Source organism: Pteropus vampyrus, unplaced genomic scaffold (genome assembly GCF_000151845.1).
Source record: "Pteropus vampyrus isolate Shadow unplaced genomic scaffold, Pvam_2.0 Scaffold10, whole genome shotgun sequence".
Lineage (NCBI taxonomy): Eukaryota > Metazoa > Chordata > Mammalia > Chiroptera > Pteropodidae > Pteropus > Pteropus vampyrus.
The window spans coordinates 1,497,952-1,519,188 of NW_011888791.1; the positions used below are offsets into that span (position 1 = coordinate 1,497,952).

The 21,237-nt window shown below is 46.1% G+C and overlaps 1 protein-coding gene across 2 annotated transcripts in view; it reads left to right on the plus strand.

Moving 5' to 3' along the window:
- Window positions 1-89: 89 nt before the first annotated feature.
- GRAMD2A (GRAM domain containing 2A) overlaps window positions 90-21,237 on the plus strand; it is a 31,069-nt gene continuing 9,921 nt past the window's right edge. The window contains exon 1 of one of the 2 annotated variants that reach the window (XM_023521893.1): window positions 90-1,283. The gene's annotated coding sequence lies outside the window, so the exon portion shown is untranslated. Of the gene's footprint in view, window positions 1,284-13,572; window positions 13,595-21,237 lie in introns of those variants that run through there. The other variant, XM_023521891.1, reaches the window with a different exon arrangement.

Genomic DNA, 21,237 nt, shown 5'->3' on the forward strand with positions numbered 1-21,237 from the left:
TTTTCTGATGGGGGAGAAGGGAGTATGAGCCCTGCTCTTTGAGTAGGGTGAAAATGGCAAAGAGCTTGGGGGCTCCTGCGTAGCAACTCAGGCCACTTGCTATCCTGTCCATCTCCAGGATGCAGAGGTGTCGGGAAAGCAGTAGTTGACCATGGAGACTGGTTATCTCCTTCATTACTCTGGTGTGGCGTGGTGGCTTTATCTGTAAAAGCTCCAGCCGCTGGGGAAGTTTTAATAACACATTTGAACCAAAGATGAGAGGGCAATGATGGGAGGGGGGCCCCTCCCTCCTGCTCTGGTAGGTAAACTGGGAGTGAAGTGGCCTTTGCCCTGCCCTTCCCTCAGGTCTTCGTGCAGTAGTGGCTCCTAAGGTTGCTGTGGGATGAGATCCTGGTTCCTGAGACCAGTTCCTTCCCCCACTTCCCAGACAATTGTAGACTTGGGCTTTGTGCCCCTTCTATGTGCTGGTGCTCTCCCTCTGTGATAACAGCTGGGTCAAGGAGGTGGGAGGGGAATGGGAATGGAATCAAATCTGGCTTGCAACTTCACCCTCTTCTGATAACTCCCACGGACCAAGCCCTACCTGGTGAGGATCAGTAAGGGGGCCCCCAGGGTTGGAAAGTTGGGAGGACTCAAGTTTCGTCCCACTCTCAAGGCCTAGTTCTTTGTCACACCTCCACCAATCTCAGCCCTTCCGCTTGTGTTTCCCCACTCAAGTTCCTGGCCATTTTCAGTCCAGACTCAAAAGCATTTTACTTAGGAAACACAACTTTCCAACTCTGGAAAAAGGGCACCACAGCTGCCCGACTTACGTTTAACATCCCCTCTGGTGTTCCCCACTCATGTCCCTACTACTGATTGGTGTGGAGGGAAATCGAAAGCACCCCCGGGGTTCAGTGTTGAGAGGGTTTGGAGGGCAGGAGTCGGTGGCTGCAGAGCACCAAGCTCCAAGACTGGAAAGGCTGAAGAAGAACGCGGAGGGGCTGGGACCTTGCTGTATCAGGAGTTACGGCCCCGACCCTGGCCTTGGTCCAGACTTTCCAGTCTGGAAGAAGGAGCGGTGGGATCCGCACTTCGCATGGGCCCCACCTGTGCCTGGAGAGGGGCAGGGCCGGCCAATAGACAGGGCCCGTCCCACACGGGCAGCCAATAGGCAGGAGGAGGCGGACCCTCAGGGCGGGTGGGGGCGGGCCGGCGCTAAGCCCCGCCCCTGGGTCCCCGGCGCTAGCTGAACGCGTAGCGATGACCGCTCTGAGCAGGGGCAAGGCCCCCGAGGCGAGCAGGTAAGGGTCTGCGGCCCGCAGGCGGGACTCCGGAACCCCCAGGCTGCCGCGAGGGGCGGGGCGGGGCGGGGCCTGCTTAGCCCGGGCGCCTACTGCCTGGGATGCAGGCACTTCCCCGCCGCCGGAATGCGGGCTGGGCTCCAGAGCCGCGCCGCGCCAGCTGGGGGCGCCTCGGGGGCTGTGGGGTGTTCACCGCCGGGCACGTTATCCCGGCTGTCTGCGCTCCGCAAGAGGTGTCCGGACCTTGGGATGAGGGACATCCGGTGGCATAAGAGCGACGCAGGGTACCCTCCTTGGGACGCCTCCAGTGGTCCATCCCCCATCCCCCTCCACTGTCGCTGTTCATTCATTCACGTGTTCATTCATTCATTCTTCAGCCACATCGCCCCCAGTCCTGACTGTCCCCCCGCCCACAAAGGCTGGCGCTTCCTTACTGACCCCCGGGAGTGGGGGTGGGGGCGGTGTACAGTATCAGCCTCTCCTTCCCGCCGGGTCTGCAATTGTAGCGGCCCGAGGCGGCCCCAGGGACAGAGTGGAGCTGTCCCGGCACGACTCGGCCGCACCCGTTCATCAGGCCCGTCCCGGTTGGGCGGGCTGGGGCCGGTCTCTCAGCCTCAAGATCTGATCCAAAGTCGCCCTGGAAGGATAGAAAGTTCTTGCAGCTGGGGAAGGGGCAAGGAGGCAGGGCAGGAGGGAGGTGGTGTGTCAGGTGGCATCAAGAATTGTGGCCTTTGTCCTTTTAGGTCTTGGGGCCCTGGGGAGTGGAATTATTTGGGGAAGACAGAGCCAGTGGATAAGGCCCTAAGTTCCTGCCCTTGCCCAGGTCCCCGACCCCACAGTCTGAGCTCTGGAGGGAGGCCTGGCACCCTTGGCCAGCTAGTCCTGGGGCACATGGGGTAAATATGTGAATGCTGTGCCCACTCCTCACAGGTATGTGGAACTGGCAGAATGCTTTGGGCCTCTCTCTGCCCAGTGGGGTCTTACCCAGCGGTCATTTGTTCTTTGCTTTTCCCCCTACTCCCCCACCCTCCACCCCTGCATGACTGTTTAAGGGTGCCATCCTTGCAGGCATGGGGCTCCTAGGGAATGAGAGAGAGTGCCTTGACCATTTGTGATGTATTTGTGCACCTACAGCTGGCTTTGAGGTCCAGCTCCTTTGAGAGCAAAGACTTCCAAGGTTACAGGGAGAGATGGGTAGAGGGTGTCCCTCACATCCTGCAGTGAGAGGGGACTCCACATTCCTCTGATCATGCTTGCTGGAATCCAGTCCAGTCCATGCTGGTAGACCCTCTCAGTATGACAGGGCCAGTTAAGTAGTGAGCATCTCTGGAGCAAATGGGCAGTCAAGAGGGCGAAGTTGACAGAGGCTGATGCCGAGCTTCCAGGGGAGTTTCTGCTGAGGCCAAATCAAAGTTCTCCTTCTTGACTTGCCTTTGGGAGAATGTTCCAAATAGCCTAAAGGGGACAGCCCAGGTCTTATCCGTGTCTTGATGTTACTGGTTGCTTTCAAATGTCTGGACTTAAACGAATCCTCTAAGCCTTGGTACAGACTAAAAAGACCTGTGTGTCAATTCACCCACCTGGGATGCCTGCCCCCTGAGGTTGAGGTCGGTGGTACTCAAGATGCCTTTTTATAACAGCCAGCCTCCTTGAAGCTCTTCCAGGGGCCTGCTTGGGTGGCTCCTCCCAGTCCTTAACCTGGTTAAGCCATGGCTTTGGCCCTTAAATGCCACATACCATATTTATCAGACTAGTGTGAAGAGCCTTGCTCTGGGAATCAGAAGGGAATTTGCAGCCTCTTGCTGTTCCTGTTTTGCTGTGACTTGGGGACAAATCAGGTCACCTGTCTGGGCTTGCTTTGCTATCATAAGGTAAGGCGATTAGACTGTAGGCCCCTAGCCTAAAGCCCTTTCCATGTGGCCATTCAGTGATTCTGCTATCTAGCCTGTTTCCCCTCAATTTCCAAAGGTATTCTATTTCTTTACATCATTTCTTCTTTGCCATGACTACTAATGGAAAGTCCATGAAGTTGAGAACAGTTCAGCATTCCACCTTGGTGTCTAGTATCTGAGTCTAGACACCAGAAAATCATTTGTTTTTCTCCTTTCCTGAGAAGTGAAAATCATTCTTTGGCTTGAAGTCCATCTTGGCCACTGTTCTGCTGTTCACCTGGGCTGCAGGGCATCGATCTGTCACTACCTGTTATTACCAACCTTTGAAGCTTTGATTAATTCTCCAGCTATTTACTAATGTAGGAAAAGGGGGAGGAGGGGGAGGGCAGAAGCCCCTGGGCATGGAGCTTCCTATGTAATTCAGAAGGAACTGCCTCCCCAAGGAGGACTTTTCTGCTACAGCACTGATGCCGAACGAAGGAAGGCATCTTTCCCCAGAGTATAAGCCTCTACTGGGCAAGCTGGTTCCTCCTTTCGCCCCACCACAACTGCACATTTTTATTAGTCTAGAAATGCCTGGTCATAATTTAGGACTGGTGTGTTTTTATAACCTGTGGAAGTTGAACCAACCTTTAAGTCCTTGTCTTAAATTATTGTGTTCCTCAGGTGATGTTTAAATTATTGTGCTCCTCAGGTGATGTTTAAAATCCACTATAAAATCACAATGTTAGTTTTTTAAATAGACATAAGTTCTTGGCTGGCACTATTTTTTTTTAACATCAAGTAAAAAGCACATAAAGAATTAGTTTAAATCAAACATGAATTGCTTTTCCTTCTAACATGTTGACATGTCATATCATTGGTATATATTAAATAATTGTCAAAATCCTACTGGATTGATACTGGATTTTGACTGTTGGTGTCCCTTTTTTCTCTAATTCAAGGTCAGAGCAGCAGCATGGGTGGTATGCCTTAGCAAACAACTGTGACCGGTTATAAGAATGTTTTTCTATCTCTCCTATAGAAAAGAAAATTAAATATTTCTGATACGTGTTAACATTAATCAAATTATTTGAAACTTGCCCATAATCATCAGGGCCACACAAAACGCTATTTTAAAATAATTTTTGAATTTGGACTTTGTAAGGATGACCCAAAATTTTAAAATAAACCAGTGACAGTACTTCAGAATTGATATTCATTCATGCTGGGCTTCCTTGATTACCAAACAAGTTGAAAAATGTTTATTTTTTAAAAATATAACTACAATACTATTTTCATATATGAAAAAAATAACAGTAACTTTTTAAAATCATCAGATATCTAGTCAGCATTTAAAGTTCCCCCATCATCTCATAAATGTTTTTGTACCATTAATTTATTTTAATAAGGATCTAAATGAGGTTTTACAGTTACTTGACACACTGAATCCATATATCTATATCTCTGTAATCTCTTGTAATCTATAGGTTCTCCTTCTATTTCTTTGTTGTTGCAAATCATTTGTTGAAGAAACACATTTATTTTTCCTATATCTTTTTCTAGTTCATCGATGTTGTTTAAAATATTCCTCTGACTCCAATATTTCCTATAAATAGAGAGTTGGATCTAGAAGTTGCTCAGCTTCAAGAGGTATTGAGCACTTGAGGAAGCACATAAGGTCTGGTTATTTGTCTTTAGAGGATGGTAGCAGCCATTGGTGATTATTTCAATTAGACTCATTGTTTCATTAGGGAGGGATCACGAAATGGTATTACCCTAATTCTATCACTCATCATTTATTAGTTTGAATCTTCCTATGAAAAGAAATGTCCCCTCTTCAACTATTTGGTTACCATGAGGTACAACTAGTATTAGAAAGGCAGAATTAAAAACTAACTCTTTCCTTTTATTTACAAGTTTTCAAAATAATGAGATGGATCCCTAGTATCCGCCAAAGGTAACCAAAGAGTCTTTTTTCTATTATTATACTCTAATGGATTTAAATAGATTTGATGTGTTTCAGTCCATTGTAGACATTGTTCTTATTGAGTCCTTGTGCCATGGTTTCCTTGCTCTCTGGTATGATTAAATATTTTATGCCTATTTGTGCATTTCCTACCCCAAATCTAAATCAGCCATTTCTCCAAGGAGTACTGGTTCCTTTTAGTGGAAAATAGTATTTAGAGAACACAATCTAAGCACCAAGATTTATTGTTAGCTGAATGTTTATTTTTAAATCAATCAGCATTAGAGTTTATATTTTAAATTCGTTTTGTTGCTGATCAAATTAAAGTTGTATTTCCTATCATTTGGGGAGTCATAGGCTACATTTAAAAACCTAATAAAAGTGAGATGCTCTCCTTCCAGAAATGTTCACCTTTGTTCAGACACAATAATTTAGCCCCAAATTCCAGGAGTTCACAGACCTATCCTGCAATTCTCGCCTGGACTCCAGGGTCCATTAGACTGTCAACTGGAGTCCATAAAGATGGAAGAAGACTTGGGAAGACTGGAAATAACCAGTTGGTCCCACATAAAAGCGGCAGTGGGAAAGTTAATAGACCTTGCAAGGCCCAGGAGAAGAGAGTTTAGGAATGGCCACGGCCCAAACTCTGTACTGGTCACACCAACAATGGAGATTTAGTTTTATCAAGGAAGGAACATGATGACAAAGTTTTGGTCCTTGGTGAAAGATCACTAGATAGAGTGAGGTCCATTGGAGTGTTGGAAAGAACTTTCTAATAATCAGGGCTGCGGTAATATACGTGATTGGGTGATATTCACATGTAGGCACGTATTTTGAAATTCTGTGTGCCTAATTGATACTCCACTTTTTCACTCACTCAAGTATTTATTTCCTTACACCAAGTTCCTTGATGTGGATAACACTAAACAAGTTTTTTTTTTCCTTTCAGTCATTCTCAGATGTAGCCATTGTGATATAATAACAGGAAGGGCCTGAGCTTTCAGAAAGACCTAGATTTAAAACCTTAGTTAATGCTGAGCTACTACCAGCTCTGAGCATCCCTTTCTTTATCTATAAAACAGTCATATCTGGCCCACTTAAAGGTTCTCAGGCTGTGTAATGACCTGATACACAGTAGGTACTCACCAAAAGTTAGTTTCCGTGCATTGCCTCCAGCTTTCAGGATCTCAGACCAGGACTCTCTCAAAATTCAGCCATGGCTCTAAGATAAACTTGACCTGTTTTCCTTTTCGAGGTACACATTCAAATTTGCTTCTATAAAAATAAACTTTTTATATTGAGATAATTGTAGAATCCCGTGCAACTGTATGAAATAATCATGTACCTTTCACCCAGTTTCTTCCATTGGTAACATCCTGTTTGACAATGGCACAACCAGAAAATTGATATTGATATAATTCATCGATCTTGTTCAAATTTTACCAGTTTTACATGCACTCATTTGTGTGTGTGTGTGTATATGTTTAGTTTTGTGCAATTTTTATCACATGTGAGGATTTGGCTGAGTTCATTTTTAAAATCAAGATTTCTTTTTCTGTTGGATTCTGAGGATTTCCATGTAAGAAGAATGAGGTTTTAGGAATTTGGAATTTCAGAGGCATTTATTAGTTAATATTGCTGTACCCTGGGAACAAGTTTTTTTCTTGCCATATGCTTCTCCTTCCTTTTAATTCTTTTCACCAAATGAAAATAGTTTGTATATTGTGATCGTAAAATTCAAGCAAAGCGTACAGAAAAGTATAAAGAAGAAAATAAAAAACACTTGAAATCCCAACTCATGGAGAAAAATATTGTTAGAATTTTAGTGAACATTCTTCCCACGTATTTTACTTTATTATGCATACTGTTCTATATAATGCTTTTTCCAGTATTATATCCTTCCATGTTAATATAGACTTATTTTTAATAATTTTTAATAAATAACTTGATAAATACCATTTTAATAGTCATATAGCCTTCCAGCCTATGAATAAACCATAATTTGTTCATGCTCTATTGTTTTTTTCTCTTCTAACTACACTTCAGTGAACATTCTTATACATTTAAATTTGTATCTATTCATTTCCTTAGAATAAGTTATTAGAAGTGGAATTTATGAGTCTAATGGGTATCTACATGTAAAATGTATGTAATCTTCTCACACTGCCTTACACACAGTAGTGTGAGACTGCCCATTCACCAACATGTTGATCAACAGTAGATATTATTAAACTTTAAAGCTTTTGAAATTTAATAAGTAAAAAAAGATATCATTTCTACTTTTTTATTTTAAAATATCTTTTTTTTTTGCTGATTTTAAAAGGATTGTATGCTTGTTATAATAATTTCAAACAAAACAGAAATGATAAAAGTGACAATCACCCCATAATTCTCCCTGAGATATAATCATTGTTGTTTGATGTATACCCTTAAGTAAAGATGCTTTTAAATTTTACAAATGGACTATATCATAGTAACTAATCTGTACCTACTTTTCACTAAAGAACATGGGCTTTTTTCCATATTAGTACATGCTACTATACTTATTCTTTTAGTCAATTGCATAGGAATCTATTATATTGATAAAATATTATTTTGGTATTTCCATTTTTCCCCATAATTGTTAGCCATATAAATATACATTTTTGCCTACTTGTTCAGTCATTTTCTTATACCTAGTTCTGTTAAATGGAGTTGTTGGGTCAAAAGATTTGCATTTCTTAAGGCATTTGATATATGTCAAAAAAGTTAACTCAGTTTTCAGTCTCATCATGGGGGCTAAAGAATGATTATTTTCCACATTCTTAGTAATATTGAGCACTATACTTTTTTAAATGTTTACCAACAAAATAGGTTAGAGATTTCTTCTTTTGTGACTTGCCTGTTCATATTCTTTACTCACTTTTCTATTAGATTGTTTACCTTTTTCTTATTGACTTGGATGCACTCATTATATGTTAAAATTCTAATCCTTCATCAGTTTAAATTTTGATATATAAAGGTTTTTAATTTTTTGTGATTAAATATTTTTTTATGTGTTCTGGGTTTTATATCTTGTTTAGAAAGAACTTTCTTGATATTTAAGTATTCTCCATTTTATTGTGGTTCTTTATTGATTTAGAAAATATTTGAATGTTTAATCTACCTGGAATTTATTTTTGTGAATGGTGTGAGGTAGCCAGTTGCCCCAATACCATTTATTGGACAAACCATTCTTCTCTTACTTATTTGAAATACCTTCTTAATTGTATACTAAATTCTAGATACCCATAGATCATGTTCAGGACTCCCTCTAATGTTCTATCATTCTATTAATCTTCCTAAACCGGTAAATACTGTGTTATTTTAATTGCTCTAGCTTCGTTGTTTGTTCTGACATCTGATAGGGCAAAGCTCTTGCATTAAATTTGAGATAAATTTGCTTCTTTAAAACTTTGAATCTTTCACTCAAGAACAGAGTTTTTCTCTCCATTTATTCAAGTCTCCTTTTATGTCATTTTAAAAATGTTTATGGTTTTCTTATATATTTTTTGCATTTTAAAAGTTCATTTTGGGGTATCTTATATGTGTTGTTGGCATATGATCAGAATCATTTCCCCAAATATATTTTATAACCGTTGATTGCTGTTGGTCTACAGAGAAACTACTGATTTTTATGTTGATCTTGTAACGACTATTATAATAATTAACTCCATAAGAGTTCATTATGTGTCTATCCCAATCACAGCCCTGTCTAGCCCAGTGCCCAAATACAAAAATATCTGGGCCATTTTCTTATGGGTTTTTTTTTTTTTTTTTCCAGTTGATTATATGTCCTCTGGGTAGTTTATCTTACCACCTTTCAAATAATAAGCAGCTTTTAAATATATAAACCTTTTATTTCTTTTTCTTGTCTTTGTGCAATGACTAAAACCTTCAGAATAATGTTGAATAATGGTGGCAAGAGCAGGCGTTCCTAGGGGATTTCCACCATTTTGACAATCTGGGGTTCTTCCCGGAGGAAGAGGTCCCAGGACCCAGCAAGCTCCTTAAAACTAGGTCATCGCTCAAGAATCTGAACCCTTAGCTGCTGCACAGCTTGGTGGAGCCTGCAAGAGGGCGCAGAGCCGGGCCCTGTTTGGTGTGTCCCAAATCTCTGCCAGCCGCGGGGTTTGGAGCTGGACACCGATCCAAAAGGGGCGCGGGCTCACTCTGCAGGGAGGCAAGGAGATGCAGGAGCAGCTGCTGCTTTCCCGACAGGGCCCCAAGTCTGCACCAGCTTTTACGCTTACCGCCAGAGGACCCACCAGTCCCCACCCACGGGCGGGGACGGGCAGGCGGAATCTCTGGCGCCTCGGCCACCGCCTGGAGGAGCTGGGCTAAGTGCAGTGCTGGCATTCTGGGTGCGGCTGCCCTCTGGGCGGCGCAGAAAATGAACTTGTGGTTCCCTGGCTCGGCAGATAGGCCCCAAGGGTAGAGGAATGTCAGGGAAGGATGGCTGGAGAAGGGTGGACCAGGCGGTGAGGCTGCGGGCAAGAACATCACCTTCTCCCTCCCCGACTGCAAACAAGCCCCTCGGGGAACCTGGAGAGGAACAGACAATCCCTTGTTCTTCTCACATCCTCCAGTATCTGTGCTTTTTCACTGAAAGGAAGCCAGGATCTAAGGCTGGTGAGATGCCGAGCTGGCCAGTGACCCGAGTTTCCAGCTGTACTCAGCAGCAACCTCACTTGTGCTCAGAGGCCTGACCTCACTGCCCGTCCTGGAGATGTAGTCGCTGGCCTGGTGGAGGAGGAACGAGGAGCAGGCCTTTAGCACTCCAGTCCATGTTCATACCCTGCCCACTACCACTCCACAATTGTCCTGGCTGAAGTTTCCCAGCTCTCTTGGTTGCTGAAGTTAGTGACTGCATTTCAGTCTTCTGCTCCTGGGCCTCTCAGCAAACTGCACTGCTCTCCCATTTCTTTTTTGAAACACTCCTCGGGCTTTCACAACAGCCTCTAGCCCTGGTTTTCTTTCTGCCTCTTGGGCCCTTCTCTCCTATCCTCCCTGGGGACTCTTCTTTCTGCTCCCCACAGTGGGTAAGTGTTGTAGTTTCTGAGGTTCCACACTTCTCCCTTCTCTCTCTCCCTCCTCCTGGAGGTATAGTAGGCTTTCCTGTATCCTCCAGCTTCACATCCCTGAATTCAGTCAACCAGGGATGGGATGTATTGGGAGGGAGGAATCACAGAAACTTCCAAAAGCAAAACTTGAATTTTCCATGCGGGGAGAACTACACCGAATCCATATGAATGAAGTGGTGTGTAGGTGTACCTTGCTGTAGTTGTATGCCAATATTGGTGATATGCAAATATGACATCATTTTATATAAGGGACTTGAGCATCCTCAGATTTTGGTATCCTCAGGGAGGTGAGGGGCCTGGAACCCATCCCCTTTCAATACCAGGGGACGACTGCGTAATTCACGTAATGTAAAATTCATCCTTTTAAAGTGTACAATTCAGTGGCTTTTAGTGTATTCACAAAGTAGTGCAACCATCATCACTGTCTAATTCCTGAACAGTTTCATCACCCCCAAAATGAAGCCCTGTGTGCATCAGCCACTTCCCATGTCTCTACGGGTTTGACAATTCTGGATATTTCCTGTACATGGAATCATATAATATGTAGTCTTTTGTAACTGGCTTCTTTAACTTAGTATGTTTTTAAGGGTCATTCATGTTGTAGCATCTGTCAGTACTTTATATTTTTTATGGCTGAATTATAGTCCACTGTCTAGGTATATCACATTTTGTTTATTCATTCATCAGTTGATGAGTTTTTGAGTTGTTTACATTTTTGGCTATATGATAATAATGATTATCATAATATGATGAGCATTTTTGTATAAGATTTTATGTGGACATGTTTTCATTTCTCTTGGATATATACCTAGGAGTGGAACTTCAGGGTCATATACTCCCTCTGCACTTGCACATTATCTGAGGGTTCCAGTTTCCCTACATCTTCTTCGACACCTGATATTGATTATAGTGGGTGTGGAGAGGTGTCTCATTGTGGTTGTGATTTGCATTTCCCTGTTGACTAATGATGTTGAGCATCTTTTCAGGTACTTATTGGTCTTGGATATCTTTTTTGGAAAAATGTTTATTCAAACAATTGCCCATTTCATTTGGATTATTTGTCTTTTTATTGTTCAGTTTTAAGAGTCTTTTTTTAAAAAGAAAAATGTTTTAAATTGTGGCTAAGAAAAACACATAACATGAAAATTACCATCTTAACCATTTCTGAGTTCATCGTAACAGTTCAGTAGTATTAAATATGTTCACATTGTTGTGCAATCCATCTCCTAAAGTTTTCGTCTTGCAACATTGAAACACTATACCCTTTAAATAACTCTCCATGCTCCCTTCCCTCTAGCTCCTGGCAACCACCATCCTACTTTCTGTTTCTATGAATTTGACTACTTTAGATACTTCATATAAATAGGACCATACAGTGTTTGTCTTTTTGTGACTGGCGTATTTGTATTGTTGTGAGAGTTCTTTGTATTTTCTGGATACTAGTCTCTTATCAGAGATATGATTTGCAATTATTTTCTCCCATCTGTGGGTTGTCGTTTCACTTTCTTGATGATATCATTAGCAGCGCAAAAGTTTCTAATTTTGATGAAGCTCAAATTATATATTTTTTCTTCTGTTTCTTGTGGTTTCGTTGTCAAATCTTAAGAGACCATTGTCTGATCAAAGGTCACAAAGATTTACACCTGTTTTCTTCTGAGTTTAATAGTTTTAGCTCTGACATTTTTGAGTTAATTTTTGTATATGGTGTGAGGTAGGGGTTCAACTTAATTCTTTTGCATGTGGATATCCAGTTGTCCCAGCACCATTTGTTGATAAGACTATTATTTCCCCCATTGCCTTGTTTGTTAGCATCTCTCCTTTGTGTACCCACTTTCCCTGGGGGAACTTCCTAGCTTCTGTATACATCCATGGGCCAATAACTCATAAATTATCCCTCCAGCCTGGACTTTTAATCTGAGCTTTTTATCCATATATAGCTTGACATCTCACACATGTTCAAGACTACACTCATGATTGTTTCTTACAAAGATGTTCTTCTTCCAACATTTTCCCGTTTTGTCTCAGCAAAAACAGAGCAGCATCTTACTTGCTTAAACCAGAAATCTAGAGTTATATTTGACACTTTTTCTCTTATGCCACACATCCAACTGATCACCAAGTCAAGTTGATTCTATTTGGAAATATATATCTTGAGTCCATCCCTGACTCTCCATTACTGCCACCAAGTCTGACATTATTTCTCTGCTAGAATAGAGTCTCCTAACTGATCTGTATCTATGGAAAATTTTAAACATACAAAACAGGAGACAGTTGTAGGGTGGGCCCCCAAGTATCTATCAGTGGGCTACAACCACCACCAACATAAGGTTGTTTCTATTTCATCCATATTTACCCTCTGCTCCCTCTGCTTCATCTCCTTTGGATTATTTTGAAGCAAATATATGTATCAGAGTGATCTCTTTAATATACAAAGTTGATAGTATGTTTCCCTGTTTAAACCTTTTCGTTAAATCCCCTTTGCTTTTAAGAGAGTGATGAAAACCCTTACTGGGGCCCACAGGGCCTTGCATGATTTAGCCCTGCCAACCTCTCCAGCCTCAATACTCACCACTTCACTATTCCTCTCTACCATTCAGGCACGAAGGCTCTGTTTCTAATCCTCATATATGCCACACATCTCTGGCCTCAGGACCTTAGCATAACTCCTTTACAATGACCCTCTCCAACTCCTTCCAGCCACCCCCAACCCATCTGATTAGTATCCATTAGCTGTCAGCTCAAATGTTGCTGCTTCTTTGGGGAAGTCTTCCCTACTCTGCATGGCTGAGTCAGGCAGGACTCCTAGGACACTGTGCTTTTCCTTCATAGCATTTATTTCACAGTTATAATTATGTATTGATTTAAATAATTTTTTTCCATGTCTGCCTCTCCCACCAGGTGTTTTGGGGATAGTAGCTTGCCTTATCCCTCTTAGTATCCCCAGCACTTACACAGAGCTAAGCAAATAGCAGGCATTCAGTTGGTATTTATAGGAGAGACAGAGAGGCCGGCAGCCCTTTGAGGACTGTGCTCCTGCCAGCCTTTCCTGGGCCAGGGGTTCTTCTAACCACAGAGGGCCAGTGGCCATTGGGAGTCCACCTAGTGCCTGGCTCTGCTTTGTTTTTCTCTCAGACATTTGCTTTCCCTCCTAGCCTGAGATTTTCTTGCCCTTTTGCAGAACAGTAACTGAGGCCCAGAAAGAGAGCATGCCTTCCCCATGATGGCCCCTTAGCAGTGAGAGGTACTTCCAGGACTGCCTCCCTGTCTTCCTGCCCCCACACCCAGGCTCTTCAGGACCCTGAGACCCCTCCAAACTGCCTGTGTCCTGAGAAGAGCCTAGTGGGTCCACAAGGCCAGAGTCATCCTGAGGTGGGTGTCACATGATGGTTGGAGCAGGGTGCACTCGATGATATCCATGGACGGACAGAGCTGACTTGTCCCAAGAGTAGCCACACCCCCATCAGCCTTGATGGAGGCATCTGAGCCGCCAAGGCTGTCTGTGCCCCCCATCCCCCAGCCAGCCCAGTAGAAGATGGCCACTGGAGCACAGGGGTGCTCTGTTTCTTAATGAATGCAAGTCTGTTTTTAGACCGAAATGACCAGCTTCTTGTCTGGAAATGATCAGGCCTCAAGTGGCCCGCCAAGAAAATGTGGTCTGTGACCAGGTCCTGGGGTGCCAACTTAAACAGATGCTGGATGGGGCCAGCGACAGTCAGGTCACTCTCTGCAGAACCAGCTGCCCATAGTGTGGCCTGGGCTTCCTAGGAAACCTTGGATATTCTCAGGAGCAAAGCTTCTGGTTTTCAGCTGTTTGTCACTCTCACTCTGCAGGCCTTTGAGCTCTGGCCAGGAGTGAGGCAGTAATTGCTGACCTCAAACCACTGGTAGAGGGAGAAGAAGAGACGATGGCATCGTGAGCATGGCTGGGCCTCAGTTATGGGAGTGCCTCCAGGCTCGAGAGGGGTGGGAGGCAGTCACTGGGTGTGGCCCAGGTATAAAGAGGGCCCTGCTCCCACCTGCTCTCTTGTGCTTTAGTCCCAACGGAAAGATTCAGTCGTGCAGGACATGTATGGAGCTTTGTGGGTGCGGTTTAGGGCCCGACGGTACCTCTGTCTCTGCTTCCCATGGGAATCTTTGGAAGGCATCCTTCAATGGACATGACAGGACTTGGGGCCAACTCAGCTCTCAGTGGTGCTGGTGTGTGTGTGGGGGGGGGGGACGGGGTAGGGGGCTGTGAGGCTTAATGGGCAAGATTGTGAGAACTGGCCCCCTTCTGAGGTCTAGGCCATGACCTCTCAGATCCTCACAGCAGCCCTGAAGATCTGCAGGTCAAGGAGGGGATTTTCCCCATTTATAGAGAAGCAAACTCAGAGGGAGGTGAAGGGGGCCACCCAGAGGGTCAGGGGAAGCCAGAAGCAAAGGAGTGAGCTGCTCTCACTCTAGGTCTTGTGTTTGTGTCCTAAAGCCCCACTACTGCTGAACAAACACAAAGGAGCTTTTCAGCAGGAAGAATTTGTTTATTCAATAAACAGTTATAGAGCACTTACTGTATGCCTGAAGCTGTGTGAGGCCCTGGGGTAAGAGATGAATCAGATAGTCTAATGAGGAGACAGCCACATAAACAGGCAATGCAGCAAAGGAAGGTATCTGGGCAGACTGGGTGTGGACACAGGCAGGGAGGGGTCTGCTTTGCCTGGAGGTACAGACTGTCCAGGCTCCAGGGAGAAGAGGTATTGGGGAATGAGAACAAGAGGGACTCTATCTTGGGCAGGAGCAGATTAGTGCAGCAGGGCCCAGGCAGAGCTGGGAGGGGCACACCTCCCAAATGCAGGAGAGGCGTCAGCCTGAGCACTTTGCTCCTGAATTTCACCCGCATGAGGAGCTAGACCTTTCTGGTGTGCTGAGAGAGCCTAGGCCTGGGTGGGAAGTCAGGAAGCAGGGAAAAGGAGGATTGGGGCCCTTTACCCAAGGCTGGTCCAGTTGGCCAAGCAGCTAAGGGCTGAGCTGAGCAGCTTTGGGCTCCGCTCAGAGACCTGGGCAGCAGGCAGCATCTTGGCTGCTGAGACTAATAGGGCCAGCCTTGCTCTCGGCCCTCCCAGCTCCCACTGGCTGAGAGAACCCAGGGTTTCTGAGATCTTTGTAGGTAAAAGGAGTTCTCGTTAGCACCAGAGCTCAAAGGGGTTCTTGTTCTGGCCGGATCCAGCCACCCTCAGAGGGACGGGCCAGCCCACATCTCCTCCTGAGCAACTAACCCTCCCAGTTTGTTTGATTCTTTGAGTAAAGGAGATAAAGGCTGGGGGCGGGGGGTGGGGGGGTCTGATCTAGGGAACCCCAATCCCCAGAGGGGCCCTTGCACAGTCATCTCAGCCCAAGAAACGCCCCCACTCTGTCTTCCCTAATCCCCGCCTACTGGGGCCTTGGGGGAAGAGCTGGGGCCTCCTCGCGCTGCAGCCAGGGAAAGCTATAGGAGAGGGCAGAATTCCAGGGCCCTCGAGCCCTCCCGGCCCCGTCAGAAAGAGTGCACACTTTCAGTCAGACTGGAGTTTGAATTTGAGCTCCACTACTTTCCAGTTACGTGGTCAGGAGTAAGGTACTCTACCTCTCTGGACCTCAGTTTTCTCATCTGCATAATGGAGATGATGCCATCTCCCTTGCAGAACTAGAGCTGAACTAAAGATTAGAGATCATGAGCCAGATCTGTTCACTCCCCTTCTCCCCAGAGGCTACTTAATTTGAGCGTTCAGAGTCCTCTCCCCTTCCTGGCCCTGAAGCCTTGGGGGTGGGTATGGTATGACCCAGGCTTGGATGTCAGACAGACCTCCATGGAGTCCTGGCTTTGCCAATGACTGGGTGTGAACAAGTTGTTGAACCCAGCTGAGCCTCCGTTCTCCACCCATGATACGTAAGCACTATCACCTGCCCCACATTAAGGGCCTAAATGACGTCACATGTGTGGTCATTGGGCAAATCCAGTGTGGGGTTTTCTTGTCTGGCTGCAAGTGCTGGGGCACTGGAAGCAGAATTCAAAGTTAATGAGCAGCCATGGGGAGCAGACCATCTCTGCTCTCCCCAGAGTGGGGGCTAATTCTCTCTGCTCCTATTTTCCTTGCTCTAGACCCAGTCTCTTGGTGCACCCGGGGATTCTGCTCCAGCATGCCTGTTCACGGCCTTTGGCTGCACACCCCCACATCTCATATTTCCCAGTTAGGACTCATTAGAAAGGGCCAACCCTTTCTAATCTGATTGGCCAGCCCATCTTTTCACTCCCAAGAGGCTGCTGGTCAGCTTGCAGTGGCTTTCCTTGGATCTGGAGCACATCCACGGCCCTGTCAGCTGTCGCCAGGGCCATTTGGTACAAACCACGGTGTCTTGGGAAGCAGGGCCACACCCACATCCCCCTTCATTTGAAAGATGCCACAGGTAGTAAAGAGAAACGAGCAAATTCCTGGCCCAGGTGTTGTCAGCCCAGCTCTGTGGCTATGCTGAGGGTCTTCCATCCGTGGGTCCTTTGCCAGGATTACTGAGCAGGACAGCTGGATTGGGACCCAGCATGTGGCCCCCCAACTCACTGAGCCCTACTGCCTTACACTCAGTGTGGAATTCAACGATGGGATTTTCTCCTCTTTTCTAGTCGGCAGAAAGGGCAAAGCAGTTGTCCTGGGTATGGAATATTAGCTTAGAAAATAAAAAATAAGGTACAGCTTCTGTGTGAGTGTGTAAGTGCAGCTCCTGTGTAAGAAATATTAGAATTTTTTGCAAAAGGAGATTACCTTTTATTCTCAAGATTCAGCATATTGATGATAAACCTGATTCTATCCACATGATTCCAATTTCTCTTCAGAAGAGGTCTTGTCAACCAGCTTCTGGGCTGCATGTCGGGGCTGATGACCCAGAGGGAACATAGAGAGGCTTTGGGCAAATCCAGAAAGAACACAGTGTGGCTCAGAGTCAGCCTTGGCCGCGCGGGAAAGCTGGTCTTATTTTCTTGGCACAATGTAGTGAATGTGCCCTGTGACCTCCTCAACAGATGGGAGGAACCTCTATTCACAGTGATTCTCCATCTTGCCAAAGATGTTCCTGGAACTCCAAAGGGGCAGGGCGAAGGCACAAGAGGGTCAGGCCCTGGATCTAGAACTCAAATGGGAGAATTGATTGGCCCTGGAGACCAGGAGCCATAAAGAAAGGAGGGGTGAGGGCAGGGTTCATCCAGTAGTTTCTTAACATTGGCTCCAGGTCAAAAATCACCTGAGAGCCTTTGAAAGCTTGAAGCAGAACATACACCTGCCTTATGACCCAGCAATTCTAATCCTAAGTGTTTACCCATAGAAATGAATATTTGTGTCCATAAGACAGGTACTGGAATGTTCATCAGCCATGACACTGCTCCTGCCAGAGGCAAGGAGGCGCCCTGGAGGGAGGACTGCCATGTGGTTAGGAAGGGCCAGGTGGGAGGGTGGGGGCTGGGTAAGCGGGAAGAGTGTTGCCTGGACGTGCCACGGCCTAGGGGAGTGCAGCCAACTGAACAGTGCAGTGGGGGCAGCAGGGGCCCAACATGTGCTTTCCCCAAAATACCATCCCATCCTGTCTGGGCCACGTTATCCTTTTCTTTATGTTGTCTTCCTCCCACCTGAGATCCCCTTTTGATTAGTCCCCACATAGATTGAGAGTGCCTGGTGGTACTGGGCCAGGGCTGTCTTCCTACCCCGCAGACTAGGGCTCCTAGAGGGAAGGGCCCATCTGTGGGTGACCCCATTAGCTCCTGTCTACCTCCCTCTTCCCCCCGCTCTGGGCGATGGTCATTCTCTGTGTCCTTTCACTTTTACTGTCTTGCTTTCTTTGGGCCCTCCTCCCTCTTGGTTTTTATCATATATCTTTCTCCATCTGTCCTTCACTCATTCATTTCGCAAACACTGGGTGTCTGCTGTGTGCTGGGGATATAGAAATATTTAAGACACGCTCCTGGTGGAGCTCATAGTCGACTAGGGGAGATAGATGTATAAAAAGACAAGCACAGTCTGGTGTGGTAAGTGGTGGGGCAGCAGCATAAAAGAAGGGACAAGGGACCACAGAGGAGGGACTGACCAGCTAGCTCTGCGGGTTGGGAGGTGGGAACCATGGAAGGCTTCACAGAGGAGGTGACCTTTGAACTGGGGCTTGTAAGATAACCAGGAATTCCCCAGGTAGATGATAAGCATGGGAAGGAATTCCAGGTACAGCGAACATGCAAGTGTGAAAGGTTTCTGTGGTGAGGAAGCAAAGGGACCCAGCAGAGCTGCAGGGTGTCTCCAAAGGGAAGCAGGAAGGTCAGAAAGGCCAGCTGAAGAGGTGAGAGGGAAATAAAGAAGGAACTTAGCAGGAGAGGGGCCGGGTCAGATCTGGGTCCCAGATAGCTCCATTGGCCGTGTGGAGAGGGCCAGGTATGTGAGGGCAAGGCTGGGGCAGATTTAGTTAGAAAGCCGATGCCAGCATCCAGGAAAAAGACGATGGTGGCCTGAGCTTGCGTGGTGCAGTGGGAATGGAGAGAGCAGATGGTATTGTGGGTTTAAGTAGTGATAAGGCTCTGGGGCCTTGGGAATTGATTGGGCAGTGGGGTAAAGAATGAGCGGAGGACTCTGGCTCGGGTCACTATGGGGGATGAAGCCTTTCAGGGATACTGAGGGCTCAGAATCAAGCAGATTGGACTGGTGCCTTGGTGGCATGGCCAAGGTGTCAGGGTTAGAGGTGTAAGTGTAGGAGTGTCAGCCCGGGGGAGGCATCCAGAGCAGAGCTCATGCGTCAGGTGTCCCAGGAGGCCTCGTCCGTGAGGTCAGTGGGAGGCGGCTTGGCTTCATCTCTGGGTTCCCTACTCACTGCCTTTCTCTCCCTCTCCTACCCTCTCTGTGTCTCCCCTTTCTTGATGGGCCTGGCTTCCCTCTTGACACCTCCTAGTAGTAGCTGCCCATCCCTGCCCTCTTGGCAGGCCTCATACCAGGCTCACGGTATGATAAGCTCAGTAAGTATTTGCAGAAGGAATGAAGGAATGGACAGATGGCCTGAGTTCCCTCACTGGTCAGTGATGCTAGAGAGCAGAGCAGACACTTGCCGTGTCCTCTGGATAGGCATCCTATCCTGCCTTGGGACCAGGCTCAGCAGGGTGAAAGGGCCTCATCTGAAGAGTTTTCCAACCTTTTCTATCCTCTTTAACGTCCAAAATACTGGGCCTCCTCTGCTGCATTCCTCTCGTGACAATAATGACTTTTTTTTTTTTTGCGGTTTTGATTGAAAAAATAAATATGGATTTGAGGACTCCTGATATATTTAACTCCACAGTCTGCATGGGGGTATAGTTCACAGCCCACAGGGTAGGAGGAGCACCTCAGCGCAGGAAGTCTGTGCAGGAATGGACAGAGGCTGCCAGCAGGGTTGGAGGACCAGTGTCCTTCCCCAGTCTCCAGCTCTCTGCTCTTGAAGCCTCCTTCCTGGCCCTCTGGGTGGCGACCAGTCCCTGGGTGCCCCACCCCCTGCCTGGTTCTGCTGGGAAATGCTCCATGATCACTTGGCCCCAGACCTTTTCATCTGGCATTGCTCTCATTTCTTCATTTTTGCTCAGCTAAACAAACAAATGCTATAGGGGAGAAGACTAATTAGTAGAAAGTCTGAATTGAAGGTAATTTTGAAAGCAGTGTATTTCAGCCACAGCAGGGTCTCTCAGCCAGGAGGGACTGCTCTAATGAATGGATATGAAGGACTGTCTGATAACCATCCTTCTAATCACAAGGAATTACTTTCAGCTTAAAGATATTCGAGAGTCATGTGTTCTCAAGTGACTCTTGTTTATTACTGTTACTTTTTTCACAGAGATACTGTTATTCTCATCGTCTGTGGCTCCTCTAGCCTGTACTCATTACCTTGCTTGCACTGTCTTCTCCCAGCCAGTCCTCAGACATGCCATGAGTTTCTGCTGCACGCTGGTGTTCAGGCTCAGGGGGTTCAGTGATGGAGGAGGCAGAGTCCCTGATGTCCCGGAGCCCCTGGAGATGGACAGTTAGGGCTCAGCGACCACAGGACAGGTGCGATCAGAGTGCTGTGAGTTGCCCTGTAGGGGCTCCTCCACAGGCTGTGGGAGGACCAAGGGAAGGTTCTCCACTGTGAGAAAGTCATATTTGGACCTACGGACGAGTGGTTTGGAATCCATGCAAAGGCATGATTCTCCATGCCGGGTTAGATTATGGGATCCATGCAAGATTATAGTCCTGCTGTTGGTAAGGCTCAGCTTCCTTTTCTTTAGGAGCCTTTCATAACTCTTTTATTCCACAGGGATCTATGTGTCCTCTGAGCTCCCGCAGCCCTGACAACTCAAATCACCCTCTCCAGTGTCTGAGGGACAGGCTCCCTGCCTCTGAAACCATGGGCCACGCTCCTTCTCCTCTTTGGGGTACTGTTTTATCCCCTGGTCTCCAGGCTGGAGGGCTTGTTCCTTAGAGTCGAGCCCATGCCCTTCTCATCCATGGTGAACCAGGGGCTCATGGGCCGCAGGGCTCATGTTCTCCAAGGCCCAAGGGGTTGAACTGGAACGGCCCCGGCGGAAGGGCCCCCCCCAACAAAACAACCAAAACAAAGGAAGAACAAAAAAAAGGAAAAAAAGGGTGGAAACCAACACAAAAAAAATAAAACCCCATACAGAAACAATACCAGACAAAACTAAAGGGCAAATGACGAACTGAGGAAAATATTTACAAAAGTGATAAACCAAGGATTAATATTCTCAATAAAAAATTTATACAAATCAATGAGTAAAACGTGAAGATCCTTGTAGACAATTCACAGATGACATTTCAATGGTCAATATATATTTTGGGAAAAATGTTCGACCTGCCATTAAGTAGAAATGGAAATGAAAGCAGTATATTCTCACCTATCAAATCTGCAAAGGCGAGAAAAAGATAATACCCAGTATAGGGCTTGGATGGGAGGGTATAGGCACCCTCATGCAGTGCTGAGGCCGTGTCAACCGATATAGCATCTGGAAAGCA